This window comes from Oncorhynchus keta, chromosome 10 (genome assembly GCF_023373465.1).
Source record: "Oncorhynchus keta strain PuntledgeMale-10-30-2019 chromosome 10, Oket_V2, whole genome shotgun sequence".
NCBI classification, from domain to species: domain Eukaryota; kingdom Metazoa; phylum Chordata; class Actinopteri; order Salmoniformes; family Salmonidae; genus Oncorhynchus; species Oncorhynchus keta.
Window position 1 is genome coordinate 70,740,962 of NC_068430.1, and position 12,688 is coordinate 70,753,649.

At 42.8% G+C, this 12,688-nt stretch overlaps 1 pseudogene; it reads left to right on the plus strand.

The window, feature by feature from the left end:
* Positions 1-522: 522 nt before the first annotated feature.
* Positions 523-12,149, plus strand: LOC118389415 (arsenite methyltransferase-like; annotated as a pseudogene).
* Positions 12,150-12,688: the final 539 nt, after the last annotated feature.

Here is a 12,688-nt window from a genome sequence, read left to right on the forward strand (position 1 = left end):
TACCTGTAACATATATATAATTTGCTCCATTAACCCTCTTGTTGTGTTCGTTAATTCTGTGTTCCCGGTCCAAAATGACCGCCCCATTATATGTAAATCCATTGTAAATCCATAATGATACATATGTTATCACCTAATGTTGTTAGCTCTTTTAATCAACTTAAGTTCTTGTGAACATTACAAGTTTTTAACTTCTATTTGCTATTTATGGCCTGTAGGCCTCATTGACCTGAACTCATACAACTTGTTTTTGAGTTTAAAAGAAAGCTTAATGAATGGATTATTTTGACTATAACAAATACTTAGATGAAACATTGTGCTATTTATCACACAAACTGGTGTTCGATTAGTTTCTGGATCTGTACACACCGGCCAAATCAAGAGACCCACGTCTTTCTACCTCCTTCCAGTTGTCTTTGTAAATGCGCCTCCCCTCCAAATTGTTCATGTTCATCGCTATAGCTTTGATTGACTCTGTCAGAAACAGTTCGTAGCAGGATTTTTATGTCATCAACCCGGGGTATGGCGTATCTCGTTGGCCCTGGGGTCATCCTGATAACATTTTCAGCTGACCTCTCCTCTCAGGTGGGGATGAAGACCAGGACAAATTCCCATTCTTTGACCGGAATGTTTTTTTTTTATTTTTTTAAATTTCACCTTTATTTAACCAGGTAGGCCAGTTGAGAACAAGTTCTCATTTGCAACTGCGACCTGGCCAAGATAAAGCATAGCAATGTGAACAGACAACACAGAGTTACACATGGAGTAAACAATACAAATCAATATCAGTAGAACAAAAAGAGTATATACATTGTGTGCAAAAGGCATGAGGAGGTAGGCGAATAATTACAATTTAGCAGATTAACACTGGAGTGATAAATGATCAGATGGTCATGTGCAGGTAGAGATATTGGTGTGCAAAAGAGAAGAAAAGTAAATAAATACATGTAACAAAAACCTCAGCAGGGCCCTCTTCCTCATTACTGATTTGTTCCACATCGGTTGTCTCTTGGTCTGGATCATATTCTGTGTTGTCTTCAACTTCTGACACTTCCTCCTCTAATGCATCTTCACTGTCAGTTTCCTGGCCTCTCTCCTCCTCACTAGTGTCATGATCGAAGATATGATCAAGAGCCTCACATACAGTATATCGTTTGGTCATTGTACTGCCACAGAATGAAATTAAATCAAATGTATTTATATAATCCTTATTACATCAGCTGATATCTCAAAGTGCTATACAGAAACTCAGCCTAAAACCCCAAACAGCAAGCAATGCAGATGTAGAAGCATGGTGGCTAGGAAAAACTCCCTAGAAAGGGCAAAACCTAGGAAGAAACCTAGAGAGGAACCAGGCTATGAGGGGTGGCCAGTCCTCTTCTGGCTGTGCCGGGTGGAGATTATAACAGAACATAGGCAAGATGTTCAAATGTTCATAAATGACCAGCATGGTCAAATAATAATAATCACAGTAGTTGTTGAGGGTGCAGCAAGTCAGCACCTCAGGAGTAAATGTCAGTAGGCTTTTCATAGCCGATCATTAAGAGTATCTCTACCACTCCTGCTGTCTCTAGAGACTTGCAAACATCATGTCTGGGACAGGTAGCACGTCCGGTGAACAGGTCAGGATTCCATAGCCGCAGGCAGAACAGTTGAAACTGGAGCAGCAGCACGGCCAGGTGGACTGGGGACAACAAGGAGTCCTCATGCCAGGTAGTCCTGAGGCATGGTCCTAGGGCTCAGGTCCTCCGAGGGAGAGAAAGAAAGAGAGAATTAGAGAGAGCATACTTAAATTCACACAGGACACCGGATAATACAGGAGAAGTACTCCAGGTATAACAGACTGACCCTAGCCCCCTGACACAAACGACTGCAGCATAAATACTGGAGGCTGAGACAGGAGGGGTCAGGACACACTGTGGCCCCATCCGATGATACCCCCGGAAGGGCCAAACAGGAAGGATATAAACATTGGAATCAAAGTTCATTTTACATGACCTGTCATAACAAAATGTTAACTTCCTGGTTCTCTGTACCGCCTCACAATATCCGGGGAATTGTACAAAACATTAGGCTCACCTGCTCTTTCCATGACATCCAGGTGAAAGCTTCGATTTATTGATGTAATTTGATGTAATCTACTTCAATCATTGCAGATGAAGGGAAGGAGACAAGTTAGAGAATGAGTTTTAAGCCTTGATACAATTGAGACATGGATTGTGTGCCATTCAGAGGGTGTTTGTTCGAACGGGGTATGGTAGTAGGTGCCAGGCACACCGGTTTGAGTGTCAAAAACTGCAACGCGGCTGTGTTTTTCACGCTCAACAGTTTCCTGTGTGTACCAATAATGCTACACCACCCAAAGGACATCCAGCCAACTTGACACAACTGTGGGAAGAATTGGAGTCAAAATGGGCCAGCATCCCTGTGGAACACTTTCAACACCTTGTCGAGCCATGCTCTGATGAATTGAGGCTGTTTTGAGGGCAAAAGGGGGTGCAATGCAATATTAGGAAGGTGTTCCTCATGTGTTGTACATTCATCAGTGTGTCCAGGCAGTATGCTTATGGCTACTGATAGCCTAGTTGAAATAATGAAGTTGAACATTCACCTGAAATTGATCATCATGGAATGAGATGCAGCCAAGTAACAATGTGTAAGACTTAAATCATAAATCTCGATACAGTAGGTATTTTTAACCTTCCCTCAGGACTACTATGGGAAGACCCTGAAGAAAACGTCTAACCTGAAGAGTAATGCCTGCTTAGCCCCGGCTCAGCCCATCCCAGCCTTCGTCCTCAAGGCTCTGAAGAAGATCCATCCTGAAGTCACACCCAAGTGGGTTCACAATTGTAACATTGTACTTACAATGTAATGACATTTCGATAACATCAGTGGTAACAAGTCATTTTCACACACAATTACATGCCTGTGTGTTGTTCTGTCTCTGTCGGTCTGTGTCTGCCTGCTTGCCTGTAGATTGTTAAGGATACGATTGTTGTGAATAAGATCATCCATCAGATCATTGAATCGTCCATGAATAACTGTTACACTTGATTCAATTCACTCACCCTGTAGCCCTTGACCTGCTGCTGTTCTGTCAGGTACTATGGGTGTGGTCTGGTGGTCCCAGAGTGTCTGGAGGGCTGCTGGACCTGGGCAGTGGCAGTGGGAGAGACTGCCACATGCTCAGCCAACTGGTCGGGGGGAAGGGCCACGTCACAGGCATCGACATGACTGAGGACCAGGTACACAACTGTGTGGTGTGGTGGTGACCATTCAATTCAAATGTTTTTCATATCATAAAGGGCAATCGCTGAACACAACGCTTTGTGGTGCTTGTTTACAGTGCCTTGCAAAGTTATTCATCATCTTTGGCGGTTTTCCTATTTCGTTGCATTACAACCTGTAATTTAAATGGATGTTTATGTGGATTTCATGTAATGGACATACACAAAATAGTCCAAATTGGTGAAGTGAAATGAAAAAACCCACTTTTTTCAAAAAATGTAAAACAGAAAAGTAGTGTGTGCATATGTATTCACCCCCTTTGCTATGAAGCCCCTAAACAAGATCTGGTGCAACCAATTACCTTCAGAAGTCACATAATTTGTTAAATAAAGTCCACCTGTGTGCAATCTAAGTGTCACATGGTATGTCACATGATCTCAGTATATATACACCTGTTCTGAAAGACCCCAGAGTCTGCAACAATCCTAAGCAAGGGGCACCACCAAGCAAGCGACACCATGAAGACCAAGAACCTCTCCAAACGGGCCAGAGACAAAGTTGTGGAGAAGTACAGATCAGGGTTGGGTTATAAAAAAATATATGAAACTTTGAACATCCCACAGAGCACCATTAAATCCATTATTAAAAATTCGAAAAAATATGGCACCACAACAAACCTGCCAAGAGAGGGCCGCCCACCAAAACTCACAGACCAAGGAAGGAGGGCATTAATCAGAGAGGCAATAAAGAGACCAAAGAATAACCCTGAAGGAGCTGCAAAGCGCCACAGCAGAGATTGGAGTATCTGTCCATAGGACCACTTTAAGCCGTGCACTCCACAGGGCTGGGCTTTATGGAAGTGTGGCCAGAAAAAAGCCATTACACAGGAGTACACTGGTCAGATGAGACTAAATTTGAGCTTTTTGGCCATCAAGGAAAACGCTATGTCTGGTGCAAACCCAACAGCTCTCATCCCCCCGAGAATACCATCCCCACAGTGAAGCATGGTGAGGGCAGCATCATGCTGCAGGAAGGTTTGTCATCGACAGGGACTAGGAAACTGGTCAGAATTGAAGGAATGATGGATGGCGCTAAATACAGGGAAATTCTTGAGGGAAACCTGTTTCAGTCTTCCAGAGATTTGAGACTGGGACGGAGGTTCACCTTTCAGCAGGACAATGATCTAAAGCATACTGCTAAAGCAACACTTGAGTGGTTTAAGGGGAAACATTTATCTTGGAATGTCCTAGTCAAAGCCCAGACCTCAATCCAATTGAGAATCTGTGGTATGACTTAAAGATTGCTCTACACCAGTGGAACCCATCCAACTTGAAGGAGCTGGAGCAATTTTGCCTTGAAGAATGGGCAAAAATCCCAGTGGCTAGATGTGTCAAGCTAATAGAGACATACCCCAAGAGACTTGCAGCTGTAATTGCTGCAAAAGGTGGCTCTACAAAGTATTGACTGAGGGGAGGGGGTGAATAGTTATGCACACTCAAGTTTTCTGTCTTTTTGTGTAATTTCTTGTTTTGTCTAATTTCTGGTTTTGTCTAATTTCTTGTTTGTCTCACAAGAAAAAATATTTTGCATCTTCAAAGTGGTATACATGTTGTGTAAATCTAATTATACAGACCCCCCAAAAATACATTTTAATTCCAGGTTGTAAGGCAACAAAATAGGAAAAATGACAAGGGGGTGAATACTTTGGCAAGCCACGGTATCTACGTGCAAGCCATGGTATCTATGTGCAAGCCACGTTATCTATGTGCAAGCCACGGTATCTATGTGCAAGCCACGGTATCTATGTGCAAGCCAAATTCCCCCTTTTTCTGTTTTTGTTTTGGAGTACTGTTTCGGTCCTGGGAACACATCCGTTTTTGTTTTGGAGTACTGTTTCGGTCCTGGGAACACATCCATTTTTGTTTTGGAGTACTGTTTCGGTCCTGGGAACACATCTGTTTTTGTTTTGGAGTACTGTTTCGGTCCTGGGAACACATCCGTTTTTGTTTTGGAGTACTGTTTCGGTCCTGGGAACACATCCGTTTTTGTTTTGGAGTACTGTTTCGGTCCTGGGAACACATCCGTTTTTGTTTTGGAGTACTGTTTCGGTCCTGGGAACACATCCGTTTTTGTTTTGGAGTACTGTTTCGGTCCTGGGAACCCCTGGGAACACATCCGTTTTTTTTTTTTTCGAGTACTGTTTCGGTCCTGGGAACACATCCGTTTTTGTTTTGGAGTACTGTTTCGGTCCTGGGAACACATCCGTTTTTGTTTTGGAGTACTGTTTCGGTCCTGGGAACACATCTGTTTTTGTTTTTTGGAGTACTGTTTCCTGGTCCTTTTTGGGAACTGTTTCGGTCCTGGGAACACATCCGTTTTTGTTTTGGAGTACTGTTTCGGTCCTGGGAACACATCTGTTTTTGTTTTGGAGTACTGTTTCGGTCCTGGGAACACATCTGTTTTTGTTTTGGAGTACTGTTTCGGTCCTGGGAACACATCCGTTTTTGTTTTGGAGTACTGTTTCGGTCCTGGGAACACATCTGTTTTTGTTTTGGAGTACTGTTTCGGTCCTGGGAACACATCTGTTTTTGTTTTGGAGTACTGTTTCGGTCCTGGGAACACATCCGTTTTTGTTTTGGAGTACTGTTTTGGAGTACTGGGGTCCTGGGACTGTTTCGGTCCTGGGAACACATCTGTTTTTACTGTTTTGGGAACACATCCGTTTTTGTTTTGGAGTACTGTTTCGGTCCTGGGAACACATCTGTTTTTGTTTTGGAGTACTGTTTCGGTCCTGGGAACACATCTGTTTTTGTTTTGGAGTACTGTTTCGGTCCTGGGAACACATCTGTTTTTGTTTTGGAGTACTGTTTCGGTCCTGGGAACACATCTGTTTTTGTTTTGGAGTACTGTTTCGGTCCTGGGAACACATCTGTTTTTGTTTTGGAGTACTGTTTCGGTCCTGGGAACACATCTGTTTTTGTTTTGGAGTACTGTTTCGGTCCTGGGAACACATCCGTTTTTGTTTTGGAGTACTGTTTCGGTCCTGGGAACACATCTGTTTTTCTTTCTGGTGAATTTTTCCCCAGACAAGAGAAAAGTATTGAGTGATGCGTGCTGAAGGTACACTGTGTGCTATACTCTATCATGTAGAAATCAGGTAATTACAACCAACAAAACTCAAAACTTCAATGAACCCTTTCAAGCTTGTAAGGAAGGTTCATGTCATGTTCCTTAGAAGTAAAATGCTTTTACTGTACTTAAACTTGTTAGTGAAGAAAGAGAATCCTTGCTTGGTAACATCGAAATGCAGAAGAAACATTTCAGTTGAATGCGACTGACTAGGTATCCTCCTTTCCCTTTCTTTCACGTCTTCTAAGCCTAAAGATGTTTTGCTACTTTCTCTGGTTGTCAGGATGGCGGAGAGCTGTACTTCAGTGATGTCTATAGTAGCCGTAAGCTCTCCGATGAGATCAAGTATCACAAAGTCCTGTGGGGTGTGTATGTCTCCTAACCAGCTTCTGTATTACATTTCACACTGCTTTAGACTGTTTCTAGCTGCTATTTACATGTGTAGTACCGGCAACAGTTAATAACCTTGGTGATCTGTAGATGTTAATGCTGTCGTTGGGGGAGTGTTTAGGCGGAGCGCTTTGGTGGGGGGACCAAGTGCGATTGGCTCAGGAGGTGGGATTCAGCCCCCCGCGATTGGTCACGGCCAATGTCATCACCGTGGACAACATGGAACTGGAGGCCATCCTAGGTGAGACGTGTTTGACTCGTCTTACACTTGAGGCGGTGACACTTTTTTCCATCAGCTCTTTAACCATATAAGTTACCATATAGAGGTTAAGTTGTTGTAACATACTGGGGTCTATAGCATTGATACATGGGACCACACATTTTTAAGATTGACTGTTCAAAACGTTGATATTTCCTCTGGAACTACAGGCGACTACCAGTTTGTCTCTGCCACCTACCGTCTCTTCAAGGTCCCCAAAATCTCTAATAAAGGCTCTCTGGTCATATACAATGGCAACATCACTGGTTTTGGAGAGAGTCAGGAGTTTGCGCTCAGTACACATTCAAGGTTTGTACAAGATACTGTTTTGTGTTTTTCTGCCAAATGGAGTTTGGCTTTGCTCCTCTCCAATATGAGTATGTTTGTGTTGAATGGGGAAGTTGAAAGCAGAGCAGAAAACACATTTCCAATGTAACAGTTTGGCAAATAAAGTTATATTGGATCATACTGATCCTAGATGTGTGCCCGGTGTGTTTTCCACAGGAGTGTGTTATACACAGTGAGTAATATTTGTGTGTGTGTCTCCCCCAGGTGGATGAGGTAGTGGAGGTGGATGGAGAGGTGGCCAGCATCCTCAGCCACTACAGGTTTGCTGAGGGGTTCACTTTCCAACCGCCCGGGGTACCTTCTAGATGAGGTGTAAAGAAACCCAAGGTTTGTGCCAATTCCAGGACAATTGCACCTAATGTCATAAGACACTGAGTTTTAGATGTGGTTGCAGGGTGTGTGTATAAATGTCATGATGTGTGTGTGTATGAAGTTCATGGCACATCCACTGGCACCTTCCCACTGTGAATTGTAAATTGACCCCTAGCCCCTACGCACGCACACAGACACACCAAGGTCAAGCAGATGTGCTGCAGTCACAACTAGGCTGCATTAAAGTCCTGCTGGGAACCTTTAACCAGGAAGGAATGCATGTCCTCCCGTCAGCCAATGGAATGTCTCAATGTCTTCTTATCATGGTCCCGTCAGCCAATGGAATGTCTCAATGTCTTCTTATCATGGTCCGTCATGGTCACTGAAACCACACACATACATTAGCGCAAGCACAAAACACACACACACTGAGGACTATATTTGGTTTGATTGTGTTTCCTACAGTTTGAATCTTGTCATACTCCCTACACATTCTTCAGGCTGTGGGTGTTCAGTTTAGCCGTGATCTTAAGGAGGCTGAGGCTGGTTGAGGTTTCATCCAGGTTGTATTCTCGTGACAAGCTTTACAATGCTTCATACACAGTATTATAACCGCATCATAATGCATTACACCTGTTGTCTCTCAGGAAAGGGTTACTAGTAGCTTTGGGACACATCATCGGTAGTCTGTGTGTTGGTTGAACTCCCTGAGTTGTGCATCGTTCGGGTGGTTGGCGATGGAAAATAACCATACCACATTGTAGCCGGCTTCACCTACAACAACAAAAGTTTCCTGTCAACAAAAGCATATCTATAATCTCCAGGAACTCTACTTACCAGACATAAAGTGAAATGTGTCCCTCGCTATCAAATAAACATCTGAATCCAACTTTTGTCCAAACCGCATCATATTCCTGCTGTGTGAACAGTGGTAGATTTAGTGGGAGGAAGTCTTGTGTGAAGGGAGGGGTCAAACTTGGAAGGAATATGGTTCGGGGTGTAGCTGGCTATAATGTATGATCATTTTCTGTCGCCAACCACGAGAACGATGCAGAACTCAGGGAGTCCAACCAGTACACAGACTACTGATGTTGTCCCAAAGCTACTGGTAACCCTTTACTGAGAGACAATAGGTGTTGTGTCCTAAAGCTAGTTACCAGGTACTTTAGCTGGTTTGCTCCTAACTCTAGTTTAGATTATTATTATCTCTACCTTTTTAGACTCTCTGTTGCAAGTGACCTTAAGGGGCAAACAGATCTGGGCCTGTATCCACAAAGCATCTCAGTGTAGTAGTGCTGATCTAGGATCTGTCCATATACTCTTACCTTATAATGACCTAAAAAAAGCAAACACTGATCCTAGATCAGCATTCCTCCTCTGAGATGCTTTGTGGATACGGGCCCAGGTCATGATCTCATGCCGTAATAAACTGTATGGAAGGTATATACAGCTTGTACAAGCTACAGCTTCAGGCAAACGGTGAAAAGGTCAACTAATGGCAGATAACAAAACATATTGCATAGTCACACATACCCATCCAGGGTCGCTGACAGCTGTTTCATAATATGGCTCAACGTGGAGTTTAATATGTAATGTGATTCATATTATTTAAATGGTATTTCTCTGTAATTCCCTTCGAATACATTGTTGAATTGACTGGAGGTTCTATGGAATGGACCCTAACCTTGTAAGATAGGGGAGTTATAATAATAATAATAATAATATATGCCATTTAGCTGACGCTTTTATCCAAAGCGACTTACAGTCATGTGTGCATACATTCTACGTATGGGTGGTCCCGGGGATCGAACCCACTACCCTGGCGTTACAAGCGCCATGCTCTACCAACTGAGCTACAGAAGGACCATATAAGGTTATTACATAATGCACTACCATGACGTTGTGTAAATATGGCACGCGGTGTTTCTCAGTGATTTCCCAGGGAAACCCTGTGCTGTGTGTCATTGCAGGTGGGCACGGTGAATCCCTGTGAACTGGTGCTGCAGCTGGGGAGTGCAACTGTCTCTTCTGCCACAGGGGGGTGCTGTGGTGCAGAGTCATCCTGTTGCAAGTGATGGCGTGCCCAAGATATGAGAGAGACACAAAGAATGATTATACTGTGTATGAATGAACAATAATTGTAATTCATGTCAAACTATGGATTTTTGTCATCTTAAGTTAGGCTCATGTATTGATTGTATAACTGTGAATATTGTCGTAATCCAAACACATTTCTGGCAGTGAAGAACTGGCCAGTGTCTCTCTTTAATGAAATAGGCCTTATATTTCAAGATGGGTGTGTGGGAGAGAAATGCAAAAAATATATACACTGCCATGGAGGCTGGTGTGAGGAGCTATTGGAGGATGTGCTCATTCTAATGGCAGAAATGGAATGAATGGAACGGTATCAAACATCGCAAATATGGAAACCACGCTCGACTCCGTTCCATTAATACCATCCCAGCCATTACAATGAGCCCGTTCTCCTATATTTCCTTCCACCAGCCTCCACTGATCCACAGGGGAAAGCACACTCGGGATACCAGTTATATTCTTAGTATTTTCATTGAATCCATAAACACCCAAAGTTTGTACTAGGTATTTTCCAAGGGTGTGCTTTGTGAGGAAACTCCTGCAGTCTGTATTCATACAAGTTCAAGTGAACAACGGCTGGCAACAATTAGTCATTTCAATTAGACAATTGGTTAGCTATCAAGTCACAGTTGACAATCTATTTCTATATACAATTTTTACAAAGGTATACATATTTGACAACACATTTAGACAGAATCATAGGTCACCATGATATACACTGAGTGTACAAAACATTAAGAACAGCTTCCTAATATTGAGTTGTATCCCCCTCTCGGAACAGCCTGGATTCATCTCGGCATGGACTCTACAAGGTGTTGAAAGCAATCTACAGGGATGCTGGCCCATGTTGACTCCAATGCTTCCCACCATTGTGTCAAGTTTCTACTTGTTGTGTGTATGTACTGACATGTATGTGTAACTGATAGACTCACACACACTACATGTTAATGTTTTTAGATGTACAGTGCCTTGCGAAAGTATTCGGCCCCCTTGAACTTTGCGACCTTTTGCCACATTTCAGGCTTCAAACATAAAGATATAAAACTGTATTTTTTTGTGAAGAATCAACAACAAGTGGGACACAATCATGAAGTGGAACGACATTTATTGGATATTTCAAACTTTTTTAACAAATCAAAAACGGAAAAATTGGGCGTGCAAAATTATCCAGCCCCTTTACTTTCAGTGCAGCAAACTCTCTCCAGAAGTTCAGTGAGGATCTCTGAATGATCCAATGTTGACCTAAATGACTAATGATGATAAATACAATCCACCTGTGTGTAATCAAGTCTCCATATAAATGCACCTGCACTGTGATAGTCTCAGAGGTCCGTTAAAAGCGCAGAGAGCATCATGAAGAACAAGGAACACACCAGGCAGGTCCGAGATACTGTTGTGAAGAAGTTTAAAGTCGGATTTGGATACAAAAAGATTTCCCAAGCTTTAAACATCCCAAGGAGCACTGTGCAAGCGATAATATTGAAATGGAAGGAGTATCAGACCACTGCAAATCTACCAAGACCTGGCCGTCCCTCTAAACTTTCAGCTCATACAAGGAGAAGACTGATCAGAGATGCAGCCAAGAGGCCCATGATCACTGGAGACTCTGTCCATAGGACAACAATCAGTCGTATATTGCACAAATCTGGCCTTTATGGAAGAGTGGCAAGAAGAAAGCCATTTCTTAAAGATATCCATAAAAAGTGTTGTTTAAAGTTTGCCACAAGCCACCTGGGAGACACACCAAACATGTGGAAGAAGGTGCTCTGGTCAGATGAAACCAAAATTGAACTTTTTGGCAACAATGCAAAACGTTATGTTTGGCGTAAAAGCAACACAGCTCATCACCCTGAACACACCATCCCCACTGTCAAACATGGTGGTGGCAGCATCATGGTTTGGGCCTGCTTTTCTTCAGCAGGGACAGGGAAGATGGTTAAAATTGATGGTAAGATGGATGGAGCCAAATACAGGACCATTCTGGAAGAAAACCTGATGGAGTCTGCAGAAGACCTGAGACTGGGATGGAGATTTGTCTTCCAACAAGACAATGATCCAAAACATAAAGCAAAATCTACAATGGAATGGTTAAAAAATAAACATATTCAGGTGTTAGAATGGCCAAGTCAAAGTCCAGACCTGAATCCAATCGAGAATCTGTGGAAATAACTGAAAACTGCTGTTCACAAATGCTCTCCATCCAACCTCACTGAGCTCGAGCTGTTTTGCAAGGAGGAATGGGAAAAAATGTCAGTCTCTCGATGTGCAAAACTGATAGAGACATACCCCAAGCGACTTACAGCTGTAATCGCAGCAAAAGGTGGCGCTACAAAGTATTAACTTAAGGGGTCTGAATAATTTTGCACGCCCCAATTTTTCCGTTTTTGATTTGTTAAAAAAGTTTGAAATATCCAATAAATGTCGTTCCACTTCATGATTGCGTCCCACTTGTTGTTGATTCTTCACAAAAAAATACAGTTTTATATCTTTATGTTTGAAGCCTGAAATGTGGCAAAAGGTCGCAAAGTTCAAGGGGGCCAACTACTTTCGGAAGGCACTGTATGTAAATGGTCTTTTTCATTGTCTGTCAGACCCCAGTAAGACTCGCTATCTCCATTGGCGTTGGCTAATTGGGATCCTATTAAGTCAACATCAAATCAAGTTGGCTGGATGTCCTTTGGGTGGTGGATCATTATTGATACACACAGGAAACTGTTGTGTTAAAAACCAGCATAATTGCAGTTCTTGACACAAATCGGTGTGCCTGGCACCTACTACCGTACCCTGTTCAAAGGCGTCTTGTCTTGCCCATTCACCCTTTGAATGGCACACATACACAATCCATGTCTCAAGGCTTAAAAATCCTTCTCTAACTTGTCTCCTCTCCTTCATCTACACTGACTGAAGTGTATTTAACAAGTGACA